Consider the following 15,010-nt stretch of genomic DNA (forward strand, 5'->3'; position numbering starts at 1 on the left):
CTCCTCAGTGCCTGGTGTGTCCTTGTGTCCCTTTTTCGGTGTAAAGCAGAGATTGCAGCAGAGAGCACACAGTGAACACAGCTCCACATCTGTCCCCCTAATCCTCGACCGTTGCGGTGGTGCGTGATACAAGCGTAGTGGCGGTGTGGTGGTGCACCCGCTGGCCGCCGGCCGACAACGACGGCGTGTCATATAATGTATTGCAACGTAGATAAAAATCAATCCTCGACCGGTAGTGCTAGTGTTCCCGGTGTCGTCGGTGGCATCAATGCGATTGGTGGCGGTGGCGTGGGCGGCAACGTGATGATGAGCGGTGTTGTGGGATTAAGTGGCAGCGGAAGTGTGGGCGGTGGCGGAGGCGGTGGAGGCAGTGGTGGGTTTGGCAGCGGCAACGGCAACACGGTGCCACCGAACAACACGAAGAACGCTAAAGAAGGTAAGAAGCGAACGAGTTACATGCCGGGAGTTGTCCATGTAACACACCACGTGTGTGTGTGTGTGTGGGTGAGGGAGGGGGGAGGGGGCGGAGTGGTGGGTGGATGTAACGATTTTTTTCCGGATCAATTATTACGGTGCTGTCTAAGGTTGCGGAGGGTGCCCCTAAATCAGCTGACTGAAAGATGGTCGCAGGCTTCTTACAAACGTAACGGTTAGTCCCTTAGCGTTAGATAAGCGTTACTGGACCGTAACGCCAAACATCTGACTCATAGCTGAAATGTCGCACATACCAATCGCTCGTCCTTAACGGCGCTCGTGGTGTAATATTTCGTCCGTGGGAAGTTCTACTACCAACAAGGTGGTTCTTCAGTTGAGAAGCTGTTGAGTGGGTGGACCAGCTTTATAATTTTGTCCATAAATATCCGAGGCAGTATTTGTCCGTGGCCCACCGTCTCAATTCAAGGTTGCGCCCGGTGATGTCCATCGACACGACAACGGACCGTACATAGAGGCCAACTCTTTGGTCCCCTTTTTTTGCTGTCCATTCTCGCTTAATTTTCGATTTTTTAAGGCCAAATCTGTGCGAATGCCTCCCGACGGGTGTGCCACCTTCTTCGTCCGTCCAAGGTTCAGTTTGGTATTTTGGAGTGCATTTTGCTTCCCGATCCATTGTGTTGTTGATTTTGACACGCAAGTTCCCCAAGCCGTTGCGAACTCGCAATCAATTGCGCCTACGTGCGTATCGGTGTTGGGGGAAATTTTCAAACATCTCCCGCCGATAAGAACACCGGCTCGCATTGTGGCGTTGTGTTTCTTTGCTGTAAAAATATTTGCCCTATTTCGCGTAATTCAGAGCAAAATTGGATTCGACCGATGCTTTATCTTACCCACGCCACGCGGGGTTTTCTTTCTTGTTTTCACAGACGGCTGTTCCCATTTTTCCTGCTGCTTATCTGGGCCTAAACAGCCCGCCGATAAGAACTGCAACAAAAGGGTGCCGGTTTTCTTAACCGCGAGGTATTTGTGTGTGTGTGTCGAAAAGGGTACGGATTTTGTGGACTTACCTGCGGTTGCGGGATAATACGATAAATGAGCACGAGGTGAATCAAAAAAAATGTCACGTGATGCCCAGCGTAACGATGAACGAACGCTTCCGCATGGCATACTTCGATGAAATAGATAATTAGCAACCTTTTTTGCTACATTGTGTTGCTATGGAAATTGGCAGTTATGTCCTTGTAATTGCATGAGTGCCTAAATATTCCCATACACTGGTGGCACTCTGTGAGAAGGAATATTCTTCAATTCCTCGTCATTTTGACTTCTGCATCGAAGCTAATTTTCCACCTGCAGGAGTGCAGTGCCTGTCAGCGCTAGACCCGACAACCGTGGTCGAGGAACGAAGATCACGTTCGAGTCTGCAGAAGAAACGGCAAAAGTCAATGGAATCTTTTCGCCCGGCGACGAGACGGGTTCATGCGTTTTAGTCATGCGAGAACATGCGGGAATCTGGTTTCAGTTCCTCGTCTCGACACAAACGGACAAACCGGCCAACGATCGCCACAATGTGACGTAGACGGTGTTGAGCCTTTTTTTAATGACCGTTGTGTCTCGTCGATACAAGGTGTTCGATTGCATTCTGTGATATCGAATGTTTAGCAGCGCTTGTTGATGTCATACGTCATTTGAATTCTACCAATCATAGCTTCTATAGCTATTCTTGTTTTTTTTTTCAATCCAAACTCATGTGTAAGGAAGTTTTTGTATTATAAAACAAATATTGTTGTTTTCCTCTCTAAAGAGCACTTTCAACAAGAGAAGAAGATCGGCTATACGACCTCTCCGTTTCGGTTTCCCATCCTTTCGATCGCTGACTGGGCAGAAACATGATCTTCCTTCCTTCCGTCTAGCCGCGGTGAAGCTAAAACCGTCGAGTAAGGCAAAAAGAAGTGTCCTCGATGGGAAGCACTTGGGTGCAGGCCCAATGTTTATGCACACCATGCACGCCGGCGGCCATGCGAAAGTGCGAACTCGTCTTGGAATCGGGTGCGGAGTGGAAGAAGAATTGAAACGGACCGGAAATTTCTATAATTATTGCACCATTCTTGGCCACGCAGCTCGTCTCCGTTCTCGGCGGCTGGCGTAGGTTTCTTTCTATATGTGTTTTTTTTTGCCGTGAATTCCATTCGCTTGCCGTGCGATGGGATTTGTGGAACATAAGCGAAATTGATTTATGTTTGCAAAATCTTAAGGTCATTTTATTTTTGGTCAAATCATTCCTTTTAGATTTCCTTTCCTTTTTATTTTTATGGAATAGCTATAATACAAACGATACGCGATCGGGCTTGTTGTTTGGAAGCTTTTCGTTAATTATCTTAATTTATTTTTGTTAAAAACTTTACCTCAAAATCATTTGTTTCATCGCTGAGCATTTTTTCCCTAGGCAGAGCTTAACAGGTCACGGTGCCATTTGAAAAAGTGTAGCCACACGTCGTTGGCGGAAAGTGTGGCATTCCTACACAGTCGATTGATTTTTTATGTGCTCCGTTGCCTGTGGTCCTTTAAACACAGCCGATGATAGCACACGTAACAGCAAAACGAATTGTTTTCAAACAATCGCATGACAGCGCGACAAAAATAAAACTCTTTTCTGCTCGATGCTTGCATCAGCACTCTGGATCGGCAGCCCCGGCGGCATCTGATCAGAAAGAGAGCGAGTGGGAGAGTAAGAAAAGTGAGAAAAAAGTACAGCCCATCACCACGTCCCGTGGGGATCGAAATGGTTGGAAAAGTCGTAATCGTTTTCGTAGTAAATTCGCCGTAAACGTGTACGTATTTATGGGAACTAGACCCATTCATGCGAATGTGCGGTGGAATCGTTAAAGCACTGCACAAAAAAAAAAAACGACGGTGAAAGAAAACGTAACGATTTTGTGTTTTCGTTTTTATTTCGCCTGTCGTTCTAGTTCCTGGCAGTACTTGCCGGCGATTGTGCATCGCCACTCGTTTATGAGGACACTTTCCTTTCTTTTGGCGATCCTTCAGCCCATAGTAGCTGCTGTCGTGTGTGCATACATACATACGTGTACGAGAAATAAGAAAAATTTCCACACCCCATTTGAACGCCCATCGGGTGTGTCGCGCAAATGAATACAAATGCAAGCCGCACTTCCGGTGCACATATGTGGAAGGAAGGTTTCTCGTTTTTGCTCAGAAACAAGAATAAATGTGAAATGAAGGCTCCATTACCTTGCGCCAGCGTCGCTTCTTGCGCAACTCGTGCGTTGTTGTTCGTTGGACGTTTCATTGCGCTGGTCGTGGAATTTTATTTTCAATTTCCATGTGCGGTGTTTTCCTTCAAGCGCAATATAAAGCGACCGTGTTTATTGTGCGCGCACTAAAGTGCACTACCTCGAGCGCGCGCTTATCTTGCGGCACTGTAGGCGCTAATCTGTGCAGATTGAAACCCGGGAAAAACCGCCACTTCGATAAATAAGAAGGAACTATTTCCCCCGTACCGCGGGGTTGTGCCATTCCATAACTATTTCCATCAAATTCTTCTCCTCGTTGGCGATGAGGAGAGTTTTCATTTAAAAAAAAGTTCTCGTTTTATGGGCACAATTTCATGGCCGTTTTTCCCAAAGAATGGGTTTGCTGTAGTTTTTTTTGTACTCGCCCTTCAATCCTTTATCGAGTCCACGTTTTGTCGTGTCCTCGTCTTCTCTATATTGTTCCAGTTTCCGGTTCACTTCCGGCATATTGCGGCTCTTCACTGCTGCGCGCTTTTTATTTTAGTTTCTTTCGCGTTACTTCTCTCCACTCGCTGAGAATGCTGCGAAGAGAATGCATTTTTTCCACTCCATGGGAATTGTGAACGCCGTCAAATGCATTCTGCTTATGAATGCGAGTGCTCGAGTTCCAGTTCAAACGATGCCAGGCCGCGTACTGCCCTCGTAATCGATTAAAAAACTGCAGCGGAAGGAACGTACGCATAACGCCACACGAGGAAGCTCCACCGTGATCGTTATCTGATTCATTTTGCGGAAAATGTGTTCCACCGCAGCAGTTGACGAGCTCGTCGGCCTAACCAGAGCCTAGCGAGAAGTGCATTCGAGGAAGTAGAATTTAGCGTTTTCAAGCGTATTAATTGAAATGATTAATCCGGAGATGTGAGCGTAGATAAACCGCCCAGACCGACCGCAACTATTCATCTCTCGAGTGGGTCAGAAATACCCCAATGCAGCTGTTTGTCCACTCGCCATTACGTTTACCACACTTCATTAGCCTAGCGGTGTTTACACCGTGTTTTTCCATCGTTGCAAGATGCTTCTAGTCAATATACACCACCGTTCGAATGGGCCACCTAGCGAAGATGAAGCCCTTGGTTTGGTTGCCCTTTTTGCTGGAGGTTTGCGATTGCATCATACCGCCATGTGCGCACGGCATTCGCGATCGCCTGTGACGGCATATGATTTCTAAGATAATTAAGGATTATAATCAATTACACTCAGTATCAATTATCGCTCGTACGGACAGCGCCAGTGGGGCATAATTAATCCAGACTAATTTGCATGCCATATGTCAGGCTCCCGAAGGGGTAACTGGCTCCATCATGGCACACGGATATGGCGTCCGAGCGTTGGATGCCCATTTATCGGTGTCATTTCTTACAACCCGATGCCCTTTCTAGTGGTGCTAACCTACCACCACCATCCCGGATGGAAGGAAGGAAGATCAATGATAATTGCGTTATCATTCGCCGGGCAAAAGGGTGGGTCCTTTGGACGCTTGATAATTGGCAGATAGTTTACTTACTTCATTTCAAGTAGTGGTTGTGTAATTTGAAACCCTTAGAAGATTACTAGAAAATGTCATGGTTATTCATGTAGCAGTTGTTCATCAATTAAAGCTCATTTTAGGACACTTCATGCTTGCTTTAGCTGCGCTTGAAACGTGTTTAAATAACACGTTCGTGGTAAAATAGTTTCCTCCGTTAGTGGCACCACCATGCACGTCAACGCGACGGTGCCATGCAAGATTAACTCCGCGGAATGTGCGGCATTCCGGCCAAACCGGAGGAAGCTCTTTTGGGGGCTGGTCGGTTTGCGACCGAATGCAACTCACTTTCCTTCGCACACGGCATTTGTGCGCGGTGTTGCGGCAAATCTTTCGCTGGGTGAGTTGGTTCCGGTTCGGGAACAGTTTCTGCCTGTCCCTGGCACCATCGGGGCGGTCTCTCTCTATACATTTAAGGAACCTACGGTGTAGAGTTTTCTTTTCCATTGCACTTTTTCCCACCCAAACCGGCGTAGAAGAAACGCGCCGCAACGTGTCTCCAAAGTGAGAGGACGACGCTCTTTCGATCGCCTTCCCAGTGGCGTTTGGAGCTGCACTAGTGCGGCAGTAGTCTGGGAAGGAGGGACAGTATTTATAGGCGTGTGCACTGGTGTGTCCACACGCCACCGTCTTAGGCCACACGTACTAATTTTCCCTGGTGCGGAATTAACGGGAGACGGTTTATTTTTGTCGGGTGGAAAATTTACGCACACACGCCACGCGCGCCCCGTGCCGCATCCTTTGAGGGTGGTTGAGTGTTTCGAATTGCGTTCGGGGTTTGGTGTTCACTGATTCCACGGCTTCACACCTGAGAAACTGGCTCAGTAAGGGTACCACCGGCCGTGGGCATGGAAAATTCCTGTAACAGATACGCTTTTCGTTCGGGGATCGAGCGTCGGGCAATCTCATTAATCACGCGACCACGTGACTGGGGATATAATTTCACTCATTGCTATGCGCGGTGGCACAAGCGATGGTATTTTCCCTAATTTAAGAGATGCGGCGTGACATTGTTTGGGGCTTGCAGACAGGTTTGGGCCTTTGATAGTAGCCCTTAGCTTAGCGCCCGTCAGCCAATCTCGAGTGAATTTAATTAGTTCAACAGAACACGATAAAGTAGCGCGCTGAATTGCTTTGTCCCGGTGTGCGCATCGTCGTACGTACAAAAGGCAAACAACGCAAAACTGTATCACGTGCTTCGAATTGACGTATTTGGTTGTTGCTTCTCGCTGCGGGAAGACTCTTGGGGAAGAAATAAAAAAGCGCGGCTCGAGATGGAGAAAATCAACATTCCTCAAATATTAGTTGCTCACGCCCTGGCAGACCTGAGTAGATGATCACGATTCTAGCGCCACATCCGATCGCGATGTATCGAATCGAGGACGCTGTTCTATTTGTAGCTGCATGTGAAGCGCAAAATCGTTCATAGAGCTACCGAAAACTTGCACCTTCTTAGGAAGTTTTTCATCGATACGATAATTGTCATTTAATTGATCAAATACGTACTATAAAATGCCAGCGAAAGTCTTTGTTTTTTAGCTTGATAAGAGATTAAGTTGTGATTGTTCTACACCTGGACATCAATCATGCTTTTATTGTGGCAAAAAAGGTTGTCCGTAGAAAAACGAAACGAAACATCTGGTTCGATTTTCCCTTAGACATGATATGGAGATTGTTGGTATTCTGCTACAGGGAAGTGGATAAATTAATTTAATGTGTAATACGTTTATCCGTTTGAAGTGGATAAATTCATATTTTCCCATGTTCAAAGCAGACGGCTTAGTTTTGATTAGCTATAATCGCTCGTGTTTTTGTTCAAATCCAATTTAACAGTTTTGATAAACGTTGCTCAATGGTCTGTACAGGCTAAAGCTTTATGTTGTACGCCTGATGCGCAAGCTGGGCCCATTTGAGTGCCTATCCCATTTCCATCCACGGGCACTCCAATTTAGAACGATACTCCGCAGCAGACCGTGAAGAATTCCATTTAATCCGCAACCGATGATCGTTTATCGGCTTTAAAGTTGATGGCCGATGTAGACGAACGGGGAGATGGTTCACGCACCTACCCGGAAGCTGCTGTAGAACAGTACGCACCGTTTTGCAATGAAACACCACCCCCGATTGTCGGCTCAATTCGAACCGATCGATCAATTTTCCCCGAGCTCTTCCGCAGCGCGCTGCGCGCCCAGGGCTCGGCTGCTTGTCCGTGCGATGTAAATGCGATGTATTTGTCAAAGTTCGATTGGTCGCGTTCGCGCTAAATGGTCCGTGCGAGTGGAAGGTCGCTCGAGCGCGCTCGCTATTTGATAATCCCATTATCAACCTACTTATTTCCGAACGGCGGGTCGGTCCGGTGGGCGGTGTTGCTAGGTGGGTGAAATTTAGTGGTTCCGCGCCCCCTCTGAGAGCGTGTTGTTGACGCGCTGGTGGCAGCTGGGAGAGGGTATATTTGTGTGCCCATTTGTAGGTACGACACTCGATCAATTCGAGCTCGGCTGACTGTGGTCGGTGGAGCAAAGCTTAAATGCTAGAGGCGTAATATGAGGCTGTTGCGCTTGGGTTGACCTATATGCCTATTCGAAAATGATTTCAATTGCTGTCGTTTGTGGGCATTTTTCGTCGGTAATTTTCACCATCGTATTTCTTTGGAACTACGTTTAAAGATAGCCATTTTTGAGGGAACAGTAACACAGTTCCCAGCGCCACCGACAAACCGCTTATCATGCTTTCCTTCCGAAGTATTGACGTCAACCGAAAATCTCCGTTTTATGAAGTAATTTCGCTGCTAACAAAGTTTGAAATTCATTTCATCGTTGATTTTGCTCCACCATCACCGATCCGGCATTGTTGTCCGCACGACCGGAAAGACCTTTTCGGTTTCCGTAATGGGACAGGGAGATGGAGCTCGCCTTCTGGAAAATGGGAAACTTGCACCGGTGTGGCTGTAAAATGCGGGCCAGCAAAGTTTTCTGACCATCCCTGGCTGGTCGCTGGCCGGGGAAAAAGGTGAAAAAAAAACTTTTCCACTCCGCCGGCCAGGTTGGTGGGGACCCGGTGTTGTTTTTGCTGCTGCCGGAAATGCCAACAATGAGCCACCAACAACCCGGCACCCAACCTTGGGCTCGCCGTTTCGTGGATCAAATGTTTGCGAGCCTAGCGGGATGGAATAATCTAATATGAGAGTGCGGGTTAGCAGAGCGGGGGAACGTTCACATCCATCCATCCGTCTGAGCTACACCTCGGGGACCGTTATCCCAAGATCCCTGGGCCGAGAGAAAAAGCTCCATTTTAGAATCCATCTCGGGGTGGCCAGAAAATACCTGTGAAAAATTCTCCAACCCACCAAACCTGTAAGGGGTCAGGCGAGAGAATCAAATTGAACCCGCCGTGAAAGTTTGCTAGCAGAAGGGGATTCTAAAATGGCTGCTGCTGCTACTCCCATGGCGTGTGCGTCTCTTGGAAAATCCGACCAACGAGAACGAGAAGCTTTCGTTGACGTCACAACACCACCAACCACGTTGGTGGGTGTCGTTTCCGAGGGCAGTCGAACATGACGCGATAAGGACGTGTACCATCACCTTCAAAGTTCAAATTTTAGATATTCCGGGTCAGAGGCTCCCCCCTTCTCCGCCGAACTTGGCAACTGAAGCGAATCCAGCCGGAATGGTCCGATATCGGGCTGAGCCATCAGCACCACCGGGGCTGGCCCGGCTGTTGCCGTCTAAGCTTCCTTCGCATACCATTTTACCAATACACTTAATTAGTGCTGTCGGGGCAGTTTCTTCATTTACGTTTGCCGGCACTTTGGTGCTTCTTTTAATGAAAGTAGCGTAAATAATGAAGATCAGATTCGGTTTGTGATGGTGGCAGGTTTGCTGCAGCCATTCCTTGAGCTATTATTAGTGGTTCCTTTTATCCTTGATGGTGAAGTATTCGACTGTTAAATATCTGACAAAGGCTTTTTTCCCCTGATCCCCAATTTTTAAAAGCTGCTTTTGGTTCTGACATTGAATGGCTCGCACATTCGAACTAGTTTGTTTTGTTAAGTATTTTAAATTTATATCAGAATTAGTTAAAAAAATACCACGCACGTGGTCAAAAGTATCTGCTCGTTCTATCGCGTCCGTATATCACGCTCAACCGTTACGTGGGGACAGCCCACTTTGGATGCTGTGAAACGAATGTTTGCTAAATAAACACCGACCGGTGGTGGTGTGGTTTTGCTTTGGTATTTTGATTGAAACATTGGAACATTCCGGCGATGCAATCTGTCGCGACAACGGCGAACGCCGAACATGGTCCCGGAAAAGAGGGAAATGTGCTGTTCACCCGATGCATTCGGGTGGGTTTGGGGTCAGCAGCGGGTTCGGTTGCTTGAAAAAATAACCCACTCTATTTTGCCGCTGCTTCTGACTAACGTCATCATTAATTTGTCGGTTTCGGTTCAGTTTCGGTCCGTTCGTGATGCAGTTTGTTGTGGCACAGGGGAGACAGTGCGAGAGAGAGAGAAAGTAGATGGTGTGCATTTCTCAAAATTTAGTGCATCGAATTTTTGTTTTCGGGTTTGCTTGGGGCACAAGCCCTTCCTACCTTCTACACCTGTTCGAGTTGGAAGCGTAGTTTTGACACACAGATGAATGTGTGGAAAATAAAATCGGAGTATGCTATTTGTCGTTGGGCTGCCATTTCTAGGGAAATTGTCAACGTGCTCGAACACAGTGGAACGAAGTTTGACATTACGATTCGATTGCACTCTCAGCCATGTCAATGGTATCGATCGTTGTTATATAATTTCATTATCCTGTTTGGGATATTTCGTCGCAAGCCTTATCCACGGATCGTTTACATAATCGAGCATGCTTATCCTTCGCAATGGCAGAACCTTGAGTTCATAATGCAGCAGCGTTGCGATCGATCGCGCTACATCGCGTTTCATGTCGTAAAGTGCATAACAATGCATCTGTCATATCACATGAGCCTTGTACGTTTTTCTCCCTCTGTTGAGTGTTTCGAAAAATGACCTATTTTGAATCCTCTGCTCGAAATCGCGTTGGTTCACAATTGGGCCACTGCAGTACCTTTGAGCGGCAATTCGTTCAATTATGGTTCGTTTTTGTGGCTGTTATTCCACAAACCCGGTGTGCGTTCGTGTTCTAACTTCCGAACATCGCAAAACGTATCCCAACGGTGTGGCGTTCAAATGCTGGCCCGTGAGTAGGCCCTTGGGAGCGTGCAGCTTCGAACGAATCTGCGAACACTAACGAGATTGGACAGAGCGCGCGTAGCTTCCTCTGCAAGCTGGCTGGGATCGCTTCAAAGCGGTTTCGAGTTTTCTGTTGGACGTAGAAATCGTTGTTGAAACGGCTAAGAAATAAACGCCCTGGTACAACAGAGCCACATTATAGGTGCTCGGAGTGTGTTTGAATACTGCTTGAAAGTGTTCTAGAATGAATCTAAATAGAGCTTTATTTCTTCCACTCAAAATTAGCAACATTTTACCTTACACGAAAATCAACCACCTTTTCATCGAGGAAACGAATTGATTTATAGCAGTGCGCCTGATAAGCGTTCCTGGAACCTTTCAAACGGTTCTAGCACGGGTTCTAACGCTGTGCGCTCAAATACCCTCTGGTGATGATCGAGGATGGTACACACCGGGCATAATTTCCCTCGGCAGGACATTTCGAGAGTGATTTCATTCGACTCGGCCCGGCTCGGATGCGACCTGGCTGTCCGTCCGCTCGTTTCCGCCAAGATACGACCGAGATAAACCCTGCCGGGGTCGAGAAAATTGCGTCTGTGCAAATACGTAATCGAGTGATCACCCGGCTCCGTTGGGGTGGCCATTTGTCGAGTAAACGTTTTCAACAAGCGCAGCAAAACGGAACGGGATATCATCGTGGGTGCTTTGTACCTCAAGGAAGAGCCATCTTTGCTGTGGCCATCCTCACGATGCTGTGGTGTCCTGACGATTTCCCTACCAAATGCGGCCCCCTTTCCACAGATCAATTGCTGAGAAAGTCGCTGCGAATAAGCGCAACCCGAATGCGGTATTGAAAATAAACCCCGACGAGGGATGGGGCCACATCTCGACCGCAGTTGAGCAAACTTGACGTTTGCCTGCTGCTCGTATTGATACTCACAGAGAGAGAGAGAGAGTACCGGACGTACGGCGTGTTGATATAGCAAGTCGATATCGATGGCAATAGTTGTGGCAATGAAAACGATACCAACCATTCGTGGTTCGGCGGGTGTTTGTGCTGCCCATTGACCTGTTGGTTGTCGGGCATATGGTGTGGTGTGCTGGGAGCATGGGAGGGTGGATTATTTATCCACCCTTCGGTTTGGCGCTAGAGCGCCCGATTGGTATTTAAAGTCATTTTACATAAGTGTGCGCCGTAAGGAGGTGTGCGCTCGTGTTCCTTTGACGGAGCTTGGAATCAATTTACCAATCCCGATCGCTCCCACCCGGTGGTGGTCATGGGGTTGAACAAATTACGAGTCAATATCGTTCGCGACGGTTGGGGCAAATGTGCACGATAATGTCGTGTATCTGATCGGAGAATGTTTCTAATTATGAGGTGGACGTTCATTAGCTGTAATCTGCTTTCGTTGGCGATGTTTTGTCTCGAATAGAGCAGCGTAGGTGAAAACGTTCCTAATTGAATTCTCATTGTAAGACGTAAATTGAATTTGACAACCTTCTTGCACTAGAAATCCGGTTTTCATTAAAGCTATTATACTGACAATATTCCTTATCCTATCTTTTCAGGTAATGTACCAATATAACACATCACAGACAACTTTTCCGTGGGAAAACGAGCCCTTTTCTCTCTTAAAGGTAGCTATGCATGAAACAATTATCGCTTAGAATGATGATACTTCTGTTTGTCGTAATTATGGTATGCAAACAGTTTATGCAACGTTTCCACAGACCCAAACCCAGTATTGCAGTTCTACGACTTCGACTTCTTGTTGTTTGACAGTAACGACCGCTTGGCTCGATTAGAAGCATCGTTCAGGATAATGTTATTTACTCGTACCCCATGCGTCACTGCCGTTCGGTTTCTCGATCGTTGCCCTGTGCGGCCACTTACGGTAGAAAGGGTAGATTGAAGTAGCATAAATTTTCCACCCGACCGTGGGGGGAAGCTCTTCTGACAGTTTTTGGGAAACTTCTCGCAACCCTTTTTCCTCCTCGGGTGGCCACCGAAAGATGGATAGCGGACAGGTGACAGGGAATCGCTTTTCCACCCGACCAGATTGCTGCGAGCCGAAAAATAGGCATTTAAGTAAGCTGGTCTGCTCTCTCTTTCTTCGCTGAAAAATGGGCCCGCCGTTTATGATTATGATATGGGTATTTTAATAGAGCGCTCACTGCGATCTGTCTTCGGGTCGGGATAATTCCCTACACCGGGAATAGGTCCATTAAAGCGTGTGCGCCCGTAAAGGTTATGGAGCAGTTTTATGCTAAACTACGAACTAATCGCTAACTGCTACATTTTCGGTCCCACCCACCACGGGAGGATGGGAGGAGGTGCGTTTCTTCTCCATCACTCTGCGATACTGACAGGTGGCCCTTGTGCGGAACTATTACAACGAGCCATTTAATTTGCCACTTTATTTCCCATGAGATCCGGATACGCTCATCCCTAGGGTGGAAACCGTAGGGCTGATCGCACAGAGAGGCGTTTTGCAGCAAGTTTTTCCTGTTTTAAACGGACCAAAAAAAAAAAACACAAAAAAATGACCGACTCTCCCCCGGTGGCAGTAAATGGAAACGATACTACGATGCCCGCTGTCGCCGAGTGAAGAAGGTGCCGTTTGCGTGACGTTTTCTCTCCGTTCGCGTTGGCCAGCATGCGATGACATTTAGCATAATCCATTTGCCCGAAGCCGGCCGCCTGATCCATGAGGGGGTGGTGCTGATGAGTTGTGCCAGAACGGAAGAGATCCCTTCACCGCTCGATGCTCACTCCCCCCGTCGAGGATATGGGCGGGGAATTACATCACCTTCCTTCCGGTGGTTTCTACCCAGCCTCCCACCCGCTCGCCTCGTTGGTCCGTGGGGGGAGGGATGGCATGAATATTTCATGGAAATTTGTAATCACATGAATGCTATCCACGATGTAAATGATTTCCTGTTTCCGCCCGGTGCGCATCCCAATCCTTGCGTCGTTTCGCCGGTGTGTTGAATTGCTAAGGTAGACGAAAAGCTTTTTTTTTGTCTTACTTCCTTTGCCAATCATTGGGTTCCGACATTTTTTTTTCACCACCCTCCTAGCGTACCTCTGATACCAATCGGCGTGGAAGCGCGTATCTGGGGGGGTTTAAATTATTCTTGCAAATGAACGAACGAAAAAACCACGCTTAAAAGCGACTCTCGACCCATTCGAATTAGGCGAAGCAAAATATAGGGGATAATTTTTGCTACAACCCGTTGGTTACCATTGGCCTCCCGTGATAACCAACCAACGGGCACGAGATCTATGGATCGAAACGTCGGACAAAGCAAACACGAGAACCGCAGCAGCATATCGTAGCCGTACCGGTACCGAGGCTGATAACTAAATTATTTTAACGAGCTCCGTTGAAAACGGGAATGTTTAAAATGTCCTGCTAAATGGCGTCATGGTGGGACAACGTTTTTTGTTGTTTTTATTTCAAAAGGGGCTTATCTCTCCTCTTCAGTTCGAAGCCTCGAGCCTCGTTGGAGCAGCTTGGGATGCGTCATTTAACGTAGGTACAGACCCACCTACAGTACCTTAGATACCAGAACATGGGCAAACAATGTTAGCAAATGTGTGGCAACTTGCTTCAGGTAACCAATCACGTCCGGAACAGGGATGAGCCTAGAACGTCGAAATCCTTCTTGGTAGAAGGTGTATTGTGGATTAGAAAAACGAACGATGATTCGAAGGATGTAGGTGTGTAAGATGGAGGATTTGAAGGAAAAAAAATCGTGGCCCAAACACTTGGAGTTGCCTCCCGCAGTTCCTGGTACTTTAGAATCAAATTGTCGAGGTCTCGTTTTTCGCTTTTCATTCTGACCGATGGTTAGAAGATGTTTTCCAGGCATCGTAATATTTTTCGTTGCCTATGTCGAACCGCCATCGTTCATTTTACGCTCTCTTTCCTCAGTGTGAAGAGAGAAAGCATAGCATTTTTTTCCGGGGGGGATTTATTACATACTTTTTCTGATAGAGGATGGATTGTGCTTTTTACGCGTGGGGTAGGGATATGGCTCCTAAAAGGATCCGTTCGATGGTGCGTCATGATTCTTCTCCCTTTAGCATGATGGGTGCGGTAGAGCAGACTACCTCGGTGTAAAAAAAAGCTTTAGAGATAAAATATATCTCTACTCAACCCTTTCATTGGGTGTAATTGAGAAAAAGCTCTTTCATGAGGGACGAAAATGGAGCTCAGATGTGAACCGTTTTGCGAACGGTTCGCTCGTGATTCGGGTTATTATGTGGTGTGAAATTAAGCTTCCAGTTCGTTAACGCACTGCATGATTTATGGTGTGGTTTTAGTAACCATTTTTTGGATCTTTTTGTGGCAGGAAGGATCTTTAAAAGTATGTTTGATATTTTAAAAGTAACGATTAGAATCTTCCAATGAATAGTGTACATAGGATTTTATCTGTTTATACATTCTTCACCTGTCCATACGGCTTGTCCTTCCCAATAAAGAAAAAAAAACATTCTTCACCTATTGTATCTTTTACATCTGT

The sequence above is a fragment of the Anopheles nili genome, chromosome 3, assembly GCF_943737925.1.
Source record: "Anopheles nili chromosome 3, idAnoNiliSN_F5_01, whole genome shotgun sequence".
Taxonomy (NCBI): domain Eukaryota; kingdom Metazoa; phylum Arthropoda; class Insecta; order Diptera; family Culicidae; genus Anopheles; species Anopheles nili.